Source organism: Phocoena phocoena, chromosome 19 (assembly GCF_963924675.1).
Source record: "Phocoena phocoena chromosome 19, mPhoPho1.1, whole genome shotgun sequence".
Classification (NCBI taxonomy): domain Eukaryota; kingdom Metazoa; phylum Chordata; class Mammalia; order Artiodactyla; family Phocoenidae; genus Phocoena; species Phocoena phocoena.
The window spans coordinates 59,796,624-59,814,829 of record NC_089237.1 but is presented as its reverse complement, the minus strand read 5'-3'; the positions used below and the strand labels follow the sequence as shown (position 1 = coordinate 59,814,829).

Sequence of the window (18,206 nt, the reverse complement as noted above, 5' to 3'; positions counted from 1 at the left end):
GCAAAGGGATGAAAAAGCAGATGCCCAGACGGGGCACGATGCCCACGTCCACTTCACACACGGGGTCACTGAGGCCCGGGGCCAGCACAGGGGTGACCAACACCCCCTCAAACTTAGCCTCTCAGACCCTTTCCACAGGGGCCCTCAGTGGAGCCAGGCGGGGCGGCCCTTCCGATTCCTCTCAAGCCAGGTGACAGGAGTGACGGTGCTGGTACCCGACAGGAAGCTCGGCGGGGTGGGGGGGGGGGGGGACCGAGTCCCCAGCAGAGGCCTGCCCCTGCCGAGAACCTCGGACGAGCAGCCTGGCCCGCGCCTTCCCTGCGGGGCTCAAGCACAGCGCTGGCCTCAGCCTCAAATTTGTCCACGCTGGGCCGGGTGGGCCCCGAGGCCAGAGGGGACGGGGCCAGCCCAGGGTCAAGGACTGGGCTGCAGCAGGGTGACCTCCCCGTGGTGGCTGCACTGCTGGGGAGACCGAAAAGTGCAGGTTCCCAGGCTCCACCCCAGGCCCTCGGAACCAGAATTTCTGGGGACGGAGCCAGGAGATCTGCATTCTCCAACCGCTTCCCGAGGGGTCTGAGGAAGGAGGGACCCCAGCAAAGATCCAGCACCTCTCCCGGGAGTAAGACACGCCAATTCTGCAATTCCAGGTTCTCTGTCCCAAAGAGGCCACGACTCCACGACTCAGAGCCCCATCGCCCAGGAACTCGGGTGGCTGAGTGCTTTCCTAGACTCCACAGCTGAGATTCTGTGGTCCCAAGACTCTGACTCAGCCCTCAGGTCAATCAAAGGAGAGAGGATGAAGCCCCTGAGTATGGGGCCTGGGGCAGCAGCAGGGCCAGCAGGGACGGGAAGACGAGAAAACACGGAAACAGGGAGGGGGAGACAGACAGAGAGAGGGCGCTGCAGCCGCCAGCAGGTGAGAACAACTACATCCACATGTTTGTTAAACACTCAGACGATCTAAAAGGTTCTCTAATGAGTCCCCTCAAAAGCAGAAAGCTCTGGGGTGGGGGTGGGGGGAGACGAGGTTTGAGAGAAAGAAATTCATTTTCTGTCCTTACAATCGTGTGATGCTTTACCGTGAGCATGTTAACACTCTCGTCATTAAAAACTGATAATTAGCAAGAGAATATGACAAACTCTGTGCTTCCTGAAGTGTCTGTTCACTGGTTTCTTTACCCTCCCCCAATCCAGACATCAGTTCCCAGCCCCCAGCCCCAGGCACAGGGTAAAAGCAAAGATACCAGCTCCAGACTCAGAGAGTCGAAAGCATGAATGCCGCTGAATTCGGACCTCCTCAGGGCCTGTCACTAAGATTCACCAGGCAGAGACCTCTAGGGCTCTCTGAGAAGGGAAGGGAGAGGCCAGCAGGGAAAGACATGTCCAGGGGCTGGTCCCCAGGGCGTTGTGCGAGGGGGTCCAGGGCCCTGCCCACACCCTGCTTCCACAAGGCCACGGGCCAGGCCCCTGCGAAGCCCCACCTTTGAGCCCCCTCACCTGCCCCGGATCCCGGTCCCCTCGGGAGTCGCCAGCTTCCATCCACCTCTGCTCGTCGCGCGACCCAGCCAGGCCCCGCGCCCTCTGGGCCTTGCCAACCTCTCATCCTGGGAAGGGGCTGGATGGAGCCAGCTCCCCGCGGGGCCCCCAGTCCTCCTAGGCCCCCCCCCGGCCCGGCTTGGCCTGGAACCAAGAGCCCACAGGCACAGGGTCGGGGCGGGGGGCGGCGCGGCTGCTACCTCCCAGAACGCCAGCTGCTAGCCCCGATTTATTTTTGCCTTAAGTGCTGGAGAATTGCAGGGCTGGAGCCGCCAGCTCAGGGGGCTTGGGCTGCAGCTGGAAGGAGAGGGAGGTGGGCAGGGTGGGGGGCACACAGCCCCTCCGTGACCTCGGCCGTTCATGCACACGCACACACACGCGTGCGTGCACACACACACAGAGCTCGGTACCTCGCTATCTCCACATGCCCCCCCGCCCCGCCCCCGCACCAGCCCAGCTCTGCTGGGGAAGCCACCAAGCAGCTGTGAGGAGGCTTCGGGGGCAGAGGGTCCCAACCGCTGTCCCCCACCTTGCTGCCACCTCCGGCTGGGGCTGTCCCTCTTGGGCCGCAGGCTGCCCACTCCCACCCCGGGGACGTCCGTCACGACGCGGGGGCCACAGCCCCAGGCGAGCTGCAGGGGGCCCGGCTCCACCCCAGAGGGGAGCTCAGGAGACAGAGCCTGCCCTGCACCCAAGGGAGACCGACAACAAACAGGAGAAAACATAACGTGGCAGACTGCGTTAAGTTCCATGGAGAAAAAAGCCGAGAAGGCAGCGGGGAAAGGGAGGCTGCTGTGTTGCCCAGGGAGCCAGGAGAGGAGCGGGGAGTAGGCGGCGTTTGGGCAAGAGCTGAGAGCAATGAGGGAGGGCCCCGTGGAGCTCTGGAGAGGGCAGCTGGGGGCACGGGGCAAAGGCCCAGGCCGAGGAGGCCTGGCGCATCGGAGGCACCGCGGGAGGGAGGCCGGCGGCCTGGGCGGAAGAGGGGGGTGGAGGCGGCAACAGGGCCAAACCGCGGGCCCGGCGGACCAGGGTGAGGAGGGTCCAGACCCCAAGACCCTAGAGGCCACGCCAAGGGAAACGTGGCTGGCGCTGCAGGGCTGAAGGCTAGTCAGGGGCTGGACCAGGGTCCCCAGGGCGCCCACAGCCTCACGCGGCCTTTGCAGCTGCCACTTCAGCAGCTGGGCAGGAAGCCTCGAGATGCAGAACGTCGGTGGGGTGAGAGGAGGAAGTGGGTTGGGGAGGGGGTAGAGCTGACACACTAGGAGGGGGAGGCCCTCTTCTCCCATAGAACCCTCGCCTACCCTCTCTGGGCCTCAGTTTCCCCCCTGTCCAAGGGAAGGCTGGACTGGATGGCGGATACCAAGGTTCTGGCATCGCAGAGGCTCACATGCCCTCCTCCATGGAGCCCTGCCTCTCCGCACCCCATTTCTGTTGAGACTCCCCCAAAGGCACACACAGAGGTTCACGTTTCCACTCTCCCATCCTGGGCGCTCTCAGAAGCCTCCCCACCTGGCGCTCTGATCCCACTTCACAGATGATAAACTGAGACCCAAGAGAAGTGACTGGGCCACAGTCAGACCCCCGGCCTCGCTCACCCTAGCTGTCTGCCCTAAAGTCTCCCCCGAAAGAATGAGAGAAGGGGCCAGGTCTCCATTTACTCAACACCCATTTATTAGGCACCTTCTGCATGCCAGACACTGCACTGGGGCCACAGCTGAGCAGCGGGCCACAGGGCCTCCACCCCAGGAGCTCACAGCCCCACCGCAGCCCCCAGTGAGGCCTCAGCGACAGAGAAAACAGCCCAGACGCAGACCCGCCAATTATTTACTGAGCACCTACTACACGCCAGGCCTTAACCAGGTCCCGAGGACACAGCAACCTGGGATCTGGGATGGCAAGCAGGCACCAGGGCCCGCAGGGGACCAGCCCTGGGGGGGTAGGGGGGCAGCCCGCACAGACAGCCTGGCACACGGATGCATTCTGCGCAGGCTGTCTGTGGGACGCGGGAGGGTGGGCTCTGGGTCCGAGCCGCGTTCCAGTCTCTCCCAGGGCCTCCCTGGGCCTCACGGAGCTACTGCCGTCCTCTGCACTAGCAGACCATTAGGAAATTAAATCAGCCGGCAGAGTGCTGGGCCCTCAGCCAGTGCCCAGCGAGGGCTCCAGTTCTGCCCTCGGCCCCAGATCCTCTGGAAAACCCTCCTGCCTGGCCAGCCCCACCCCCAGCCCCAGCCCCACGGCTCCTCTGAAGCCTCCGGGCCTCCTGCCCTGCCTGCGGCCCAGTTTCAGGCTGGCTTTCTTTCATCTCTGGCCTTCCCCTGGCCACCTCCCTGCCACACTGCCAGCTCCCCTGGGGCAGCCATCCCGTGGACCGAGCCCACACCTCGCACACCTTCCGAGTGGCCAGCCAGCCTCTACCCCTCCTGCTGCCCGCGAGCTGCCTCTCTCCCAGCCTCTCCTCCGTGCCGGCCCGAGACAGGGCTCCAGCTGCAGCCCCAGGGCAGGGGCAGGTGTGCCCAGGCGTCACTCGCAGCAAGAGCGCCGGCAGGGACCCAGCAACAGGCACAAGTTGCACCTGTCGGAGGGACGGCCCAGCCCGAGCTGGGAGCAGTGAGCCCGAGCGTGGACACCAGTGGGCCCCGAGGGGGCTCCAGCAGCCTCCGGCCTGGAGCCAGACGAGGGCCACAGAGGTTGCTGGGAGTGACAATGCAGTTGCTTCCACCCTAGACGCTGTGCCAAGGCCTCCTGGTGCCGGGCCTGGTGCCGCCAGCCGTGGCCCAGGGCACCGGAGGCCTCGCCAGGCCAGAGGACTGCCCACAGGCAGAGCTGGTCCCAGTGCTGCATAACTGCAGGGCGCTGCTGTCACTGTTAGCGCTGTTACTGTTACCCCTGCTGTCACTATTATTTCACTGCCTCAGGGCCACCAGTGCTACCTTGTCCTGCTCTGGGCAGACTTGAGAGGAGGGACACCGTGGCCCTGGGGCAGGAAACCTGGCAGGGCGGCCCTCTGGCCTGGAGAGAGCTAGGTGGAGGTTTCCGCTCAAAGCCCTGGCTTGCTGTGTGGCTTTGGGCAAGATCCTGTCCCTCTCTGGGCACCTTTTCCTCACAGCACAGCACAGTCCACGGAACATCCTTCCACCAGGCACACACCTCGAGGAGGGGTCTCCCCCTAAGCAACCTGAAGCCTGACAGGGGTCTGACATGGCAACTGGGCATGGGAAGGGCGTCCAGGGATAGGCCGACAAACTTAGGCTCTGCCCCTTTGCCCGAGGGAAGGTCCATCCCCTTCAGGGCGGGGAGGGGGCTCTGCTGTGCCCTCATCTGGAGAGGGGGGCACAAGGAGGGAGTCCGGGGTTGGAAATTCAGGTCTGCCAGGTGAGTGCCAACACCCAGCATCTACAGAGTGCCCAATACATGCGCTCAGCGGTACCCCCGTAGAGAGGAGGGCCCTCCCCTGTTGTCCAGCACGCTGGAGGCCCCTCCTTGTCCCCAGGGGTGCCCAAGCACCCCGCTCTCCCTCAGGGGTCTGGGGCCCACATGATTGGAGCCCTTCCGAGGCCCCCTCCTGGAGCTGCCGACACCCGGCCCCCTACCTGGAGGGGAGGGGCCGCCAGAAGGCTGAGGGGCGGATCGTGCTGAGGAGTTTCTCTGGGGGTCCCAGCGCGCGGTGAGGGCGCTCTCCTCACAACGGGGGGGAGGAGCTGGCCGCAAAAAGACCGCACGCCCCCACTGCTCCTCGGGCTCTCCCCTCCCTGGCGCTCTCCAGCCACGCGGTGGCGGTCCAGGGCGGAGACCTGCGATGAGGGGCTGCAGAGGAGCACAGGCAGAGGCTGAGGTCCGAATGGGGCGGCAGCCGGGGCCTGGCCGTCCTCGGCACCTAGGGAGCAGGCGAGGGGTAGGCTGGAGGCTACCGCCTTCTGGGTTCGCACCTTCGAGGAGGCGGCTGCTGATTTCAGCGGCGTGTGGGCGCCTCTGCGCTCCCCGGAGACGGAGCCTGCGAACCCGGGCTCCGCGACGCGGATATGGGGGGCTGGAGGTCCCCAGCACTTTATTCCAGGGTCCGTCCTGGGCACGGGGAGCAGAGAAGAACGGAGCAAAGGTCCCAGGCAGTGCAGGGCTCCCGGATGAAGAGCTGCTGGGGAAACGGGGAGCAGGGTGGACCCGGTCTCAGCAGATCCAGGCCGCGGGGAGGCAGGAGAACCTCCCAGAACCAAAGACCACCTCCAAAGAGACACTTTCCTGTGACCTCCAGTCCTGAACACAGGTTTTAAAATGTTCACATGACATGTGCACACTCCACCGGAACAGGCAGCACAGACACCCACTGGGGCCTCAAATCCCATGTGAAGCCCCGCAGGAACTCCCCACCCAGTTGCCGCTGGTTCCCCCGCCCCGCGCCCCTCCCCGCGCCCCAGGACATCCAGAGCAGACGTCAGCACTGTGAGGGGACCCCGGCCCTGAAACCCGCGGGGCCTCTCAGCCAAGCGACCACCCCTGAGCGATCAAGGCCGACTTGTACAAGCGAAAAAAAGGTGCGGCTGGACTCCTCGGCTGGCTCACTCGAGTGCCAGAGGACCACACCGTTTCCAGAATATCTTTACTCCAACAGAGCGCAGGAGGTGGGAAAGACCGACGACTCCAAGGACCCGCAGCCCTTGGGCCTGGGGGCATTTGCCGGGCCGCCCGTAGTCCGCGCCCCTCTCGGCACCCCCGCCCCGGTCGGGGGGTCTCCGGGGAAGGTCACTCGTAAGACTGACACCGCCTGCGGAAGCGCCTCCCCACGCTCCCTCCCGAGCCCCCTCGTGCGAGGCGTTCAGAGGGGGTCCGAGGGCGCCTCAAAGTTTCCCGGAGCGCCCCCAAGACGAAGGTTAGCAAGGAGCAAAGTTCCCTGGCGGCGGTGGCTGGAGACATGGCAGAAGAGAAAAGCTCGCAGTCAGCATTTCCTGCTAACGCTCACCAGGGAGGGGGAAGAAGAGAAAAAAAAAAGCAGAAAACGAGAGGTCGAACAGACCCCGCCGCCCCACCTTCCCAATTGCTGCACCTCCTCGTGCTCGCTCGGCCGGGAAGGGGGCCCGCGAGGAGCTGGAGCCGGGTCCCCCGGCGCTTACCTCGGTCAGTGCCCCGGGCGCGGCGCGCTCCGCGTCCTCCGAGCTCCGGGCGGCCGTTCCTGGCCCCGGCAGCCGCCGCGCTGCCTGCATCGCCGCCGCCGCCTCAGGGCAGCCCCCGGGGGCGCTCCATGCTGAGGGGAGCGTCTGTGCGGGGCGCCAATCTCCCCGGTCCGGTCGCGGGGCGGGGGCGCGCGCCTGGACGGCGCCCCCGGTCGCGGGGCGCACGCTCCGGTCGGCGCGGCTGGCGTCCGTCCCTCCGTCCCGCGGCGCGTGCGGCCGACCCACCCCCTCCCCCGCCGGCTGTTATCTGATCCCGGGCTGGGCCGGGCGCGCTCCCCCACGCCCAGGCGCCCCGCGTCTCCACGCCCGCTCCGGCCCCTCCGGCTACTCGCCCTCGCCCTCGGCTGCCGTTCCCGGGAAGGCGGTGGCAGCGGCAAGGCCCGGGGAAGGCGGGGAGAGCGCGATGGAGGGCGAGGAGGCGGCGGGAAGCTGAGGCTCGGCGCGCACCCAGCTCCGCGCCCGGCTGTCACCAGAACCCGGCTCGGCAACAACTCTTAACTCTCCGCGGAGAGAACGCCCGCCCCGCGCCGCGCCGCCGCTGCCCCCGCCCACCCAGCCCAGGCCTGGCCCGGCGTCCCCGGCCCCGGCCCCCCGCCCCACACACAGACACACGGCCGGCCACTTGCGCACTGGAGCGCGCGCGCGCGTGCACACACACACACACACACACACACACACACACGGAGGCATGTCCGCCCAGAGACCCACACAGGTGCATGGCGAGCGCACACACAGGAAAGGAAATCTTGCACACACACGTGTGCACACAGCCGAGTACACAAGCTCAGGCGTCTGGATCCACACAGGCAAAATGCATGCCGTGACATGCATGATGGTTGCAGGTGCAATACACACTCATACATGCACGTGCAAGAGTGACAGCTGCAGGAGGGCACATGTGCACACAGGTCCCAGCTTGCACATTCCCATGGACTCCTTTCCCGTTGCACCCCAGGCATGCACACTCGGACACAGGCGTTTCCCCCTCTTTAATAGCATCTCTCTCCTCGTCTGGCGCTCTGCTTGGCTTTTTCCTCTCCTGCTTTCTCTGTGCTCCTCCCCCTGCCCGCTTTCTCTGCAGACCTGACCCCCATGTGACCCTCTTCTCTTGCCACCCCTGCCTCTGCCTCTTCCCAGCCTGTCCCCACAAGCCCTGCCCTCCAAGCCTCCTGGGGCCTATTGTCTGGGCCTCAGATCTCTCAGCCTTGGGCAGGGCCCAGGCCTTTCATCCCGGCAGACAGACCTGCCCAGCTGGGCCTTGGCCTAGGGAGACCCCATTTTATCACCAGTCTGACCCCTTGCTCAGCTCTGGGACCACAGATTTCGGCCAAGGAGGCAGGTCTGTGCTCAGCGCACAAGCCTCAAAGGGCTCTCTGGCCCCCTCAGCCTCCAGCTTCCCCTTTAACGTGAAACATAATTATGTGTCTGCACAGCAGGGAGACTGGCTGCAGGATTCTAACCAAGGAGGATGGCTTTCTGGCCGCCGCCCAGATCGCTGACGGCTCAGACAGAGTGGTCTGCAGTCCCCACCAGCCCCAGGCTCCCGGCCCCAGGCAGCTGGTGGGTTTGGCCTGGCCCGGAAAACTCACCCCAGGCTGTCCAGGATTGGAGCCACACCATGGCCTCTGTCCAGTGCGGAGGCAGATCCCCTCGCCTCTCCGTGCCTCACTTTCCTCGCCTTCGTCCTGCAGCTGCAGTGAGAACTGAGGACAGAGCACACCTGACGGCCTTGGCAGGCTCACGGCTGGGTAGATGCCGAACGCTGACCAAACGCTCGCTCTCGAAGACACTTCACTGTCGCCACGACAGGGGCCCTATTTCACAAGTTCAGGAGTCCCCAGTATGAGAGCCCCTGCCCCTTGCCTTGACGGCTGCGAGGGGCTACGGCAGAGAGATGGGGCATCCCAGTAGATTCCAGCCCCATGCCCCCAACCTGTCCTGCCCGACTGGTATGCGGTGTCCTGGTTTTCTCCTCCTCAGAGGCCAGCTCCCAGGGGACCAAAAGCTCTCAGGAAACTTTTCCTCCCTCTCCCTCTCACAGTGACCGCGGAGGGAAGTGGCTCAGCTCCCCACCCTCCCCTGCCCAGTTTCCCAGAAGACAGAGGACACGGTTCCACTGTAGGAGGAAGGGGCCCCCAAGACACCCATCCTGTGAGACCCCACCCAGGGTCCCCAGAGGAGCCGGGATGCCCCTCAGCTGGGAGATGGTTCCAGCAAATGGTCTCAGCTGGGGAATGGACAGGAGTACCTTGGGGCAACACTGGGTCTAGGATTCTGGCAGCTCTTGGGACGAGGGGGGTGTACCCAGGGCACCCTCAGCCCCAGAACACCCCACAACAGAGCCCTCACCCAGCTGCTCACCAAGAAGGCCAGCGTGAGGCAAGCTGGTCATCCTCCTGGGCCCCAAGCCTCCCCCAGAGCCATCATCAGACCCATTTCACAGAGACAGCGAGTATCTTCCCCAAGGTCACCCAGCAAAGAAGGTACCGCACAGGTGTGAGCCTAACTCCTTAGGCTGCCGGCCTCCAGGCTCTGCACCCCTCCCTCCCGCCCTACCAGCTGGGTGGGAACTCAATTCCTAACCCTACACGCACCCCACCAGCAGTCGCTGTTCCCTGGACGCACAGTCCTTGACTACACAACAAGGGGAACCAGCTTCCCAGGGGGAGGGCGGGGTGGGGGGGCAGGACTCGCCCTCGTCCCAGTGCAGGAACTGGAGCACAGAGGGGCCCAGGCTTCCGGTCTGTGGGCAGAGGGCTCTCGGCCCTCCCAGGGCACTGCCCAGAGCAGTGGGGGGCATCACACCTCCCTGTGGTGTGGAGGAAGGCCAAGCAGGGCCTGTGGAGGGACCTTGGACATGTTCCCTGTGAGGTCCCACTTCCTTCTCCGTAAAATACCCGCCCTCCCAGGACTGCATGAGAAGCCAGTGAGACAGAGGAGGTAGGTGTCCTGCACACAGCAGGAGTTCTGGCTGCAGACGGCCCTTCCCAGCACCCTCTGAATGTGCCCAGCTTTCCCGAACCCTGAAATTCTCCCCTCCTCTCCAGGGTGGGGCCCAGGCCCTCCCAGCCCTGGGCGGAGCACACAGTAGCTGTTCAAGAAAACATTTGCTGAGCCGGGCATTCTCAGAGCCACAGGCCAGGAGGCAAAAAGCCCCTGGTCCATCTGGAACCACTCCTTCATTTGAGGAATGTGAGGCCCAGAGACGGGAGGCTGCTCCCGAGGCCACAAAGCCATGAGGAGCAGGGGTGGGGTGGGTAGGGGGCCCCCCGCAGGCTGGGGTTTACTGGTCTGAGTGACCACACGCTCAGAGGTGCCGGCTCCTGTTATACTTGTATCTTAACATGATGACGCCAGCATAAATTAACCACTGACTGAGATGTGAAAACTGGGCCCCCCACCCATCAGGCTGCTGCCTCGATGCCCCCAAGACCCCTCCGAGCTCCACAGCCCCGAGGGCTGCCTCCTCCCAGGAGCCTGCCCGGGTTTCTCCTTCCTCAGCAGGAGACCCTCGCAACATAAAATGGGCTCATGGCCTCCCAGGGCACGACTGAGAACAAAAGTTCCAGTGCACCCCCTCCTCAGCCCCCCTGTTCCCAACACACCGGCCAGCCAGTTTGGTTCTCCTGCTGGGCTCTCTCCCCAGACTGTTCTTCCTTCGGGGGCAGCTCAGGCCCCCTCTTGGAGGGGCCCGCACACAGTCTCCCATCCCCCGTTTTACTTTCTTCCCAGCTGGCCACTTTCTGCGGCATCTCGTTTACTGTCTGTCTCCTCCAAGGTCTGTCAGCTGTGTGAGGGCAGGGGCAACGTCCGCCCAGCGTGCTCACAGCCCAGGGCCCCCAAAACAGTGGGAAGGGATTGCCTGGGGAAGACATGACAGGTGTGCAGGCCGAGGCCCTTTGTCAGGGGTGCCGCAGAGACATGATGGCAGGGAGAGGTCAAGAAAGTGACAGCCTGCGAGCTCCCGGCCCTGCGCTCCCCGGTCCCCAGGCACCTGCAGGCCTCGGGCTGACCCTACGGCATCATCGATCTGAGGAGAGCAGAACTTCAGGAACGGAGTGCAGCCCTGGAAACAGGACACTGAGTCCCGCCCACCCCGCCAGGAAGCAGGCATCGATCTCAGCCTGGAGCTGGCCGGCTGACGCTTCCCTCCTGCACAGGCTCAGCACGCGGCCTCCTCCCCGCGCGCCTGGAGCTGCAGCTCTCTGGAGGCCAGGGGGCAACACCGGGGTGAAGGCCGCTGGATCCAATACCTTCTGTGCTTTGGGCGGGTGCTGTCCTGGCTGGGCCACTTTGGAGGCATCAGTGGTCCACATTCTCCCACTGTTTAAGCCCCTCTCCTGAGAACCTTACCCACACCTACCCATGCCCTCTACCATCTGCTTGCTGGAGGGATGGCTGGGACCACGGCTGGCCCAGGATGCAGGTGACCCAAGCCTGGCTGTGAGCTTTACTGTGATTGGTTGGGGGTGTGGACATGTGATCAAAGCCAGCCAAGGAGAACCGGCCCTAAGACTTTGGCTGGATCAGCTGGGAAAGGAACTCTATGCCCAGGGGACATAGAGTCCCCTGCTGGGGACACATTTGCCCCAACGTGGGCTGAGCCCACCTGAGAGGACCCCCACCCAGAGGAAAGCAGAGGTGAGGGTGCAAGAAACAGACTCCAGACATGGCCTATGGGGCCCTTGTATCCATCCCTGAACTTCGAGTTTTGCAACGGCAATAATCCCTTTGGTAACTTGAGAGATTTTTGAGGTGGGTTCTAAGACTCCTCTCCATGCCCTCGAGGGGTTGCTGGTGGATGTAAGAAGACCAGCAAGGCCTCCACAAAGCCACGCAAACTCCCCGAACCTCTTTCCTCTTCCTTGGCAGAACAGTGAGGGTAAAGGACTTGGTGCAGGTGAGGCCACCTGCTGCCCTTCCGGTTCACCTTCTCCCTTCCTCCAGAGGGGCCGGGATGGCCTGCAGGCCCCAGGATGACAGGAATAAAGGGCAACAGAGGGAGAGAGGGAAGTGGCTTCAGCTCTCAGAGTTAAAAATAGCCTTCCCCAGGGAGGCCTGCCCGCTGGGATAACCCAGCCAATTGCCAGCCCCTCCACTCCAGGCAGGCACTGCCCGCCTCTTCCCTGTGCCCGCCCATCGAGATCCCCACGGATGGGGCCTCTGTCCCCAGGACCAGCCCCTCACCCCTCCATCCTACAAGGGGGCAGGGCTGGAGCCCGCTGCCTCGGTCTCTTCTCTGAATTGGGCCTGACTCCGAAATAGAAGTAGGTCTGTAAGGCCTGACAACGGAGAGTGAATTGGCCAAGACACCCTGACTCCCCTTCCTCGCGGCCCCTCGCAAAGAATCAAGAGGCAGCATAGGGCCTATTACATGATCCTATCTATGTTAAGAAAAACTACAGATACATTTGCATCAGCAAAGCAAAAAACCTGGAGGTTTGGAGACTTTTCCCCTCATTCGCTTCTGTGTGGAAACAAACGTCTACACCTGCTTCCTGAGTGTTCTGGGTTCAGGCCCACCTGGTGGGTCCCCGCTGGGCACCTCAGCAGAGCTCAGCCTCCACTCCGAGTAACGAGAGTAGTTTGCACACTTAGGACAGGTGGGCTTCAGGGCTGCTTTATTTGGTTCTTTAACTCTGCGCAGAAAGCATTTATCACTTCAGCATTTTTTAACTCAAGTTATCTTGTAAACGTAATAAAGCGACGGGGTGGACGAAGCTCCCTGGTGTCCTGAGGTCCAGTTCCAGGGATCAGTCTGGGTGGAAGCTCCTATTTAAGGAGCACCCGCAGCCTGGGCTCCTCTCGGGGACGGGGGGCGGAGTGGGGGCAAGGAGGAGACTGGGTCTCTGGGGCCTCAGCTCCTGCCTTCGCCGTCCAAGCCTCCGTTTCCTCTGCTGCAGAAGGGGTACAATGCTGCCCGAGTACGGTGCCTGGCGCTTGGGAGGCCCTCGGGGGATTCACTGGACGAGTGGACAGAGGACGCAGCTCTCCCGGCGACAGCGCTCGGACGCGCCCAGCACGGTGGGGGCTCCTGCGGCCTCCCTGGTGCCCCGCCCTCCCCGGCTGGCTCCCACACCTGCTCTGGGCACCCACAGCCTCCCAGGCTTCCCACATCACATCACTGTCCCTCTCCAAGCCCGCCTACCCCTCAAACTGGGGGCTCCCTGAGGCCAGAGGGGGCTTCTCCCCTCCCCCAACACGTCCCACTACCAGCTTCCGTTATCTTACGCTCCACCAGAATCGCCATCACCTCCAGCCTGGGTCACCTCCCCGCCTCAGCCCAGGCCCTGACATTTCAACCACGATCTGGCCACAGCTGGCCAAGTGAAGAAGACACCTCCCTTGATGCTGGGAATTCATCCCACCGACGTGCTTGCACACGGGTACCAAGACGTACCTCAGAAGTTCCCGCTCTGTCGTCGCACCACTCTGCACTGCTCCCTGGAGAGAGGAGGACACCATGGCAGCGGTGCGGGGGGCACACAGCTGTGGGGAGCGAGGACTGGGCTCCATGAGGACAGAGGTCTGGTCTGTCGGCCACAAGACAGCACTTAGTAGCTGCTCAATAAACATTTGTTGAATGGATCTAATGAGGCAAATTCTTTAAGATAGAGTGAAAAAGCACAATGCAGAAGAGAGGGGATTGAATGCCGTCATTGGGATTTTATTTAAGCAGGATATATCCACACACACACACACACACACACACACACACACACACTCTAGGGTGTTGGATAGAATCTTCTGGGAAGACACCAGAAACCGGCTCCCAAGAAGAGAATTGGGAGGTTAGGGGACAGGAGGGAGGTGAGCTGCTCTCTGTGAGTTCGTTGTGCCTCTACAGCACCTTCAAGGGTTCTGTGCGTTCCCCACCCCCCCGCCGCCACATTAATTCATTTAAAAAGTAGCCCAGAGCTGAGGGGAGAGGGAGACTCCCCACTCTGGGGCTCTCAGCTGCCCAGGAGGCTGGTCCAGAAAGCCGTCCTGAACCTGCCCCCTCACTCCTTCCCGTGACCGGCTTCTTCAGCTCCAGATTCCCTGAGGAGCTGCCCGACCCCATCCTGTCTGTGGGATTAATAAACATTCTGTGATGACCTGAATCTCACAGAAGCTCCTCGGGGACAGCCTCGCCTAGTGCCAGGGGCCAGGAGGACCCGCTTGTCTGAGGGAGGTCCGCGGTCCCCCGGTGGTCTATAGGGTCCTGACACACCTTTGCCCCCCTGTTCCCTTGGCCCCGGGGCGCCACCCCGACTGGCATCGTGGCAGTAGGTTCAGTGCAGGTCTCTGTTCAGAGCTGGAGGAATCCCTCTTACCAGGCTGGCCCATCCACAGCACGGGGACAATCGTATCGCCTCCGTCTGGAATCCATTAGCCTGCCTAGGGATGGGGATGATAAACACAGAATCAGCTGCATATCCACGGAGCCCAGCCCAGCCCCAGGGAATGTTCCTCTGAACACAGAGGATTCAGTAACGACCACAGGTCCTGGAGTCAGACAGGCTTGGGTTAAAATCCTGACACCATCACTTACAAGCTGTGTGACCTTGGGCGAGTCATTTAACTTCTCTGTGCCTCCGTTTCTTCCTCTGCACAATGGGGACTGTACTGGTGCCTGCCCTGCAGGGCTGTGGTGAGGATAAGATGCAGGAGGAGCAGACACAGCTGCCGTGAGGCGCAGTGCAAAGCCCCCATACAGACCAGTGATGGTGCCGCTTGTCACCGCCCATCACTGACTGTGGCATTATGGGTGCCGCCGCTCTTCCTGGCAGGGCGGGCGGGAGCAGGCGGAATGTCAGGGATGGAACTCGGGGCCGTGTGTTTGATGGGAAGAGTATCACTATTTTCACCAGGCACCGCTGAAATGTACCGTTTCCTTCCACTGTAAGTTGAGGCCGCAAACGCTGGCCTCAGCGGCAGCGCCTAGGACTTCATCACCCAGAAAAGTCACAGATGTATTCATATCCCACTCTTGGTGCTACAGACCTCTGCAAGCGTCATTTATATCCATCTCTGGCCCCAAATTATGGTGGGGATTAAATCTGCCACTCAACATTATCATCGACGCGTTCACAAAAAAGCACACATCTTAGCGTATCACAAATGTGCTTTTTAGCCACTGTGATAACTGGCTCCTTTGGAATCCTGGGCATTATTTGATGCTTTTAAGGCCAAGATTCTGAGGAGGGGCCTAAGGCACAGGAGTGGCCCGAAGCCCCCAGAGGGACGGCACCACGATGGTGCTGGACCCACCGGCCACACTCCTGCCGAGACTCCACAACTCCAGTCCTAGGCCTGTGGCCACGTGCCTCTGAGCCCCAAGCTCACCCTTCCTTGATCTGGGCCTTGCATATCTATCTGCACAAGCTCCAGTGTCCCTACGCCCCTTCAGGGGGTCAGACCAAGAAGGGGATGTCTGAGCCCTGGGGTTGGGGGCCGGGCGGGGTGTCGTCATTGGGGGTGCCCTGAGAGGCCTCACACATTCACTCCTGGCCTCGCCATTTCCGAGTCTGCCGAGTCTCCTACCCAGCTGCAGGTCTCAGTCCCTCCCCGGCATCTGGGCCAAGGCTCCTGATGTCTCTGGCTATTCCAGAAGCCCCTGGAAAGCCAGCATCTCCAGCACCTGAAACTGGCACTCAGAAGACGAGTCAGGGAGAGTGACCAGAGGGTCTGGGCGGGGGAGCCCCTCCCAATCAGGAGGCCGGAAAGATGCAGGAGTTGTCCACAGTGAGGGGCTCTGGAATGGAGCAGGTGGACTGCGTGGAGAAAGCAGCCCCCTCCTCGAATTCCCAAAGCAGGCAGCTCAGCTAAACATGGAGACCCAAAACCCCTGCCTCCTGGGGAGGCCCCAAGACCTCAGGGTGATCCAGCTCCTCCCTGGGTCCCATACACTGAATTCTCCAGGCAGCCTCTCCACCCACATCTCCATTCTCCCAGTTAGAGCGTCTTGGCCATCTTACGTTGAGGGAAACCGAGGCGCAGAGATGTGAAGTCCAATGTCACGCAGCCACGAAGCAGCTGACCCCACACTTGATGCTCGTAACAGCTGCACTGCTCCCTTCCCCGAGGAATGACGTTTCAGGGTCCAGGTTCCCCGCGGTCCTCGGGTGCCTAAAGGTCCAGCATTACTGTATGAATGGGAGTGGGGAGGGCATTTGGGGCAGAGAGAAGAGTTAGGACAAAGGGCTGGCGGTGGGACCAGGCAGTGTGTGTGGAATCAAGGTCTCTCGGAGGCCAAGGCTCAGCCTCTTTCTCTTCAGTTCTTTCTGCAGAAGAAAGAGCAAAGCGTTCCTGCGACCCTCGCGGCTCAAAGCCAGACACAGCTGCCACGAGGGGTAGTGAGTACCATTATTACACGAGGTGTGCAAGTAGCCAGGACCCTTCTGTCCTTACGCAGCAGGCTTCAGATGTCTGGGCGGGGACTCTGGTCAATTTGTCTCGTGTGTGTGTGTGTGTGTGTGTCTGTGTGTGTGTGTAGCGGGATGTGGGGTGTGCAGAGATTGAGCCTGTCCATGCATGGCCACGAGGTCAGTGCCCAGAGCTGGGGCACCATTGTCCTGGGATCCCTCCTGGGCCTTCAGTGGAGCCAGGGCTTAGGCACAAAATGGGTGCACTGAGGGAAGCCAGATGAGGAATTCAGGGCTTTGTGTCAGCACATAGCTCACGCTGGGTGAAGCAGGCACCGCCCCCCACCCGGGCCCCCCATCCTGGGTGGGGGCCCTTTCAGCCTCGCCGGTCTCAGGGGCTCTGAGGCTTGGGTACACCCCTCCCCCCCAGCATTATTTGAGGAACGCAGAGGGAGACTGAGAAAGGATTTCTGTCGTTTGGCTTTAGAAACCGTCTCGGTTTATGCCTGGCTGTGTCATGCACATCCTTAGGGGTTTCTGTCTCGGGAAAAACCTGGACCACAAACCATTTCCAAATGGAAACGATAAACGTCCTGAACTTTACAGGAACCGGGTTATGTGGGTTAGGCGTGGAGTTGGGTAGCCGCTTCCAGGCACCTGCCCTCCTGCCCATCCGCAGTCTCCTTCTTGCAGGTTGGGGGTCTCAGGTGAGGGGCTGATGTAGGAGCTGTCTCCACCTGGCTCCTGGGGCTCGTGGGCCCCTGATGCCAACCTTGCCTGAGCCCTGGTCAGGGGCAGCCGTCAGCTTCCTGCAGCCTCCACTGGGGTCACCGGGGGTGAGAGGATGGGGTGAGAGCCGGGAGGGCAGGGCTGAGCCTCTGAAAGGCCCAGGAGAGGGGCTTTTCTGCCGGGGAGAAATGGCCCTTTCCTCACACATCACAGACTTGGCAGCCTGTGAAACCCTCTGTTCAAAACCCTCCCACGTCACCCAACTCAGCCGCAGCCTCAAGACCTCCACTACCTCTGGATCTTATTTCCTATCCCCTCCTCTCACACCTCCTTGCTATTCCTAGAACACACCAGGTCCTGCCTACCCCAGGCCTTCGCACTTGCTGCTTCCTTTCCCAGAAGTCTCTTCCCCCACATCTCCGCATGGCTCCCTTTTTCACCAGCCTCAGGTCTCTATTCACATGTCTCTTCATAGGGAGATGCCTTTCCGGATGTTTAGTTAAAACTGTGCCCCTCCCCGCTCCATCACCCCTTTCCCAGCTCCACTTTTCTCTATGCCACTAAACCCCACATAACATGGTGTGTAACTTACTTATTTGTTATGTTATCTCGCCCCAAAGGCAAGAACGTTTGTCTGGTCTATTCTCTGCCGCGTTCCCAGCACCTAGAGCTACCTGGGAAAATAAAGCTTTGTTCAACGAACAGGATCTTCTTAATAAAGCTGCAGAGGACGCATCCACATCCCTGTTTTAAAGAGAAGGAGACAGGCTCAGGGAGAAGTGACTTGGCCAGAGTTCCCGGCAGAACACGGCAGAACTGGTTGGAATCACCGTCATAGAAGCTGAGCACCGGCTGCGTGCCACGCACTTCACATTCGTCATCTCACAGAACGTTCCCAGTATCCCAGGGAGCGAGCTGGGCAGCAGGATGGCTGGGCACTGAGGCTCGGGGCTCTGAGGCTACGGGGCTGGCTGAAGCACCGGCCCTGGGATGGCGGGGCCAGATGAAACAGGCCCCCTTCGTCTGCCGCGAATCACGCCTGTCGCCCTCCCACCCACACCCCCTTTCCTGGAGGCAGGGCGCTGGGTGACAACCTGGCTGTGGGTGAGCTGCTCTCGCTACCTCACTCCTATGGGGCCAAACGACGCTGTAAACATCAGACTGGAGCCTACAAGTCTTCACGGAGACTTCCTCCCCCAGAGGCCGGCTGGAGGGAGCTTCAGAGATGCCCAGATGGGTTGCCCGTCCCCAGAGGGTGCCCGCTTGGGTGGTGATGACCCCATCAAGAGCAAGGCGGCCCTTAAGGCTAAGCTGACCTGGGTACCAATCTGGCCTCAACTTCTCCTCAGCTGTGAGGCCTCAGTAAGTCATTTCACATCCCTGAGACTCGGTTATTTTCGTCCGTAAAATGGGGAGATAAATGCCTCCC

General features: G+C 61.9%; 1 protein-coding gene across 1 annotated transcript in view; it reads right to left on the bottom strand.

The window, feature by feature from the left end:
* Nucleotides 1–6,711, bottom strand: part of KCNJ12 (potassium inwardly rectifying channel subfamily J member 12) — a 34,358-nt gene extending 27,647 nt beyond the window's left edge. Inside the window, exon 1 of the mRNA XM_065896661.1 lies at nt 6,642–6,711. The gene's annotated coding sequence lies outside the window, so the exon portion shown is untranslated. The remainder of the gene's footprint in view (nt 1–6,641) is intronic.
* Between the last annotated feature and the right edge of the window lie 11,495 nt (nt 6,712–18,206).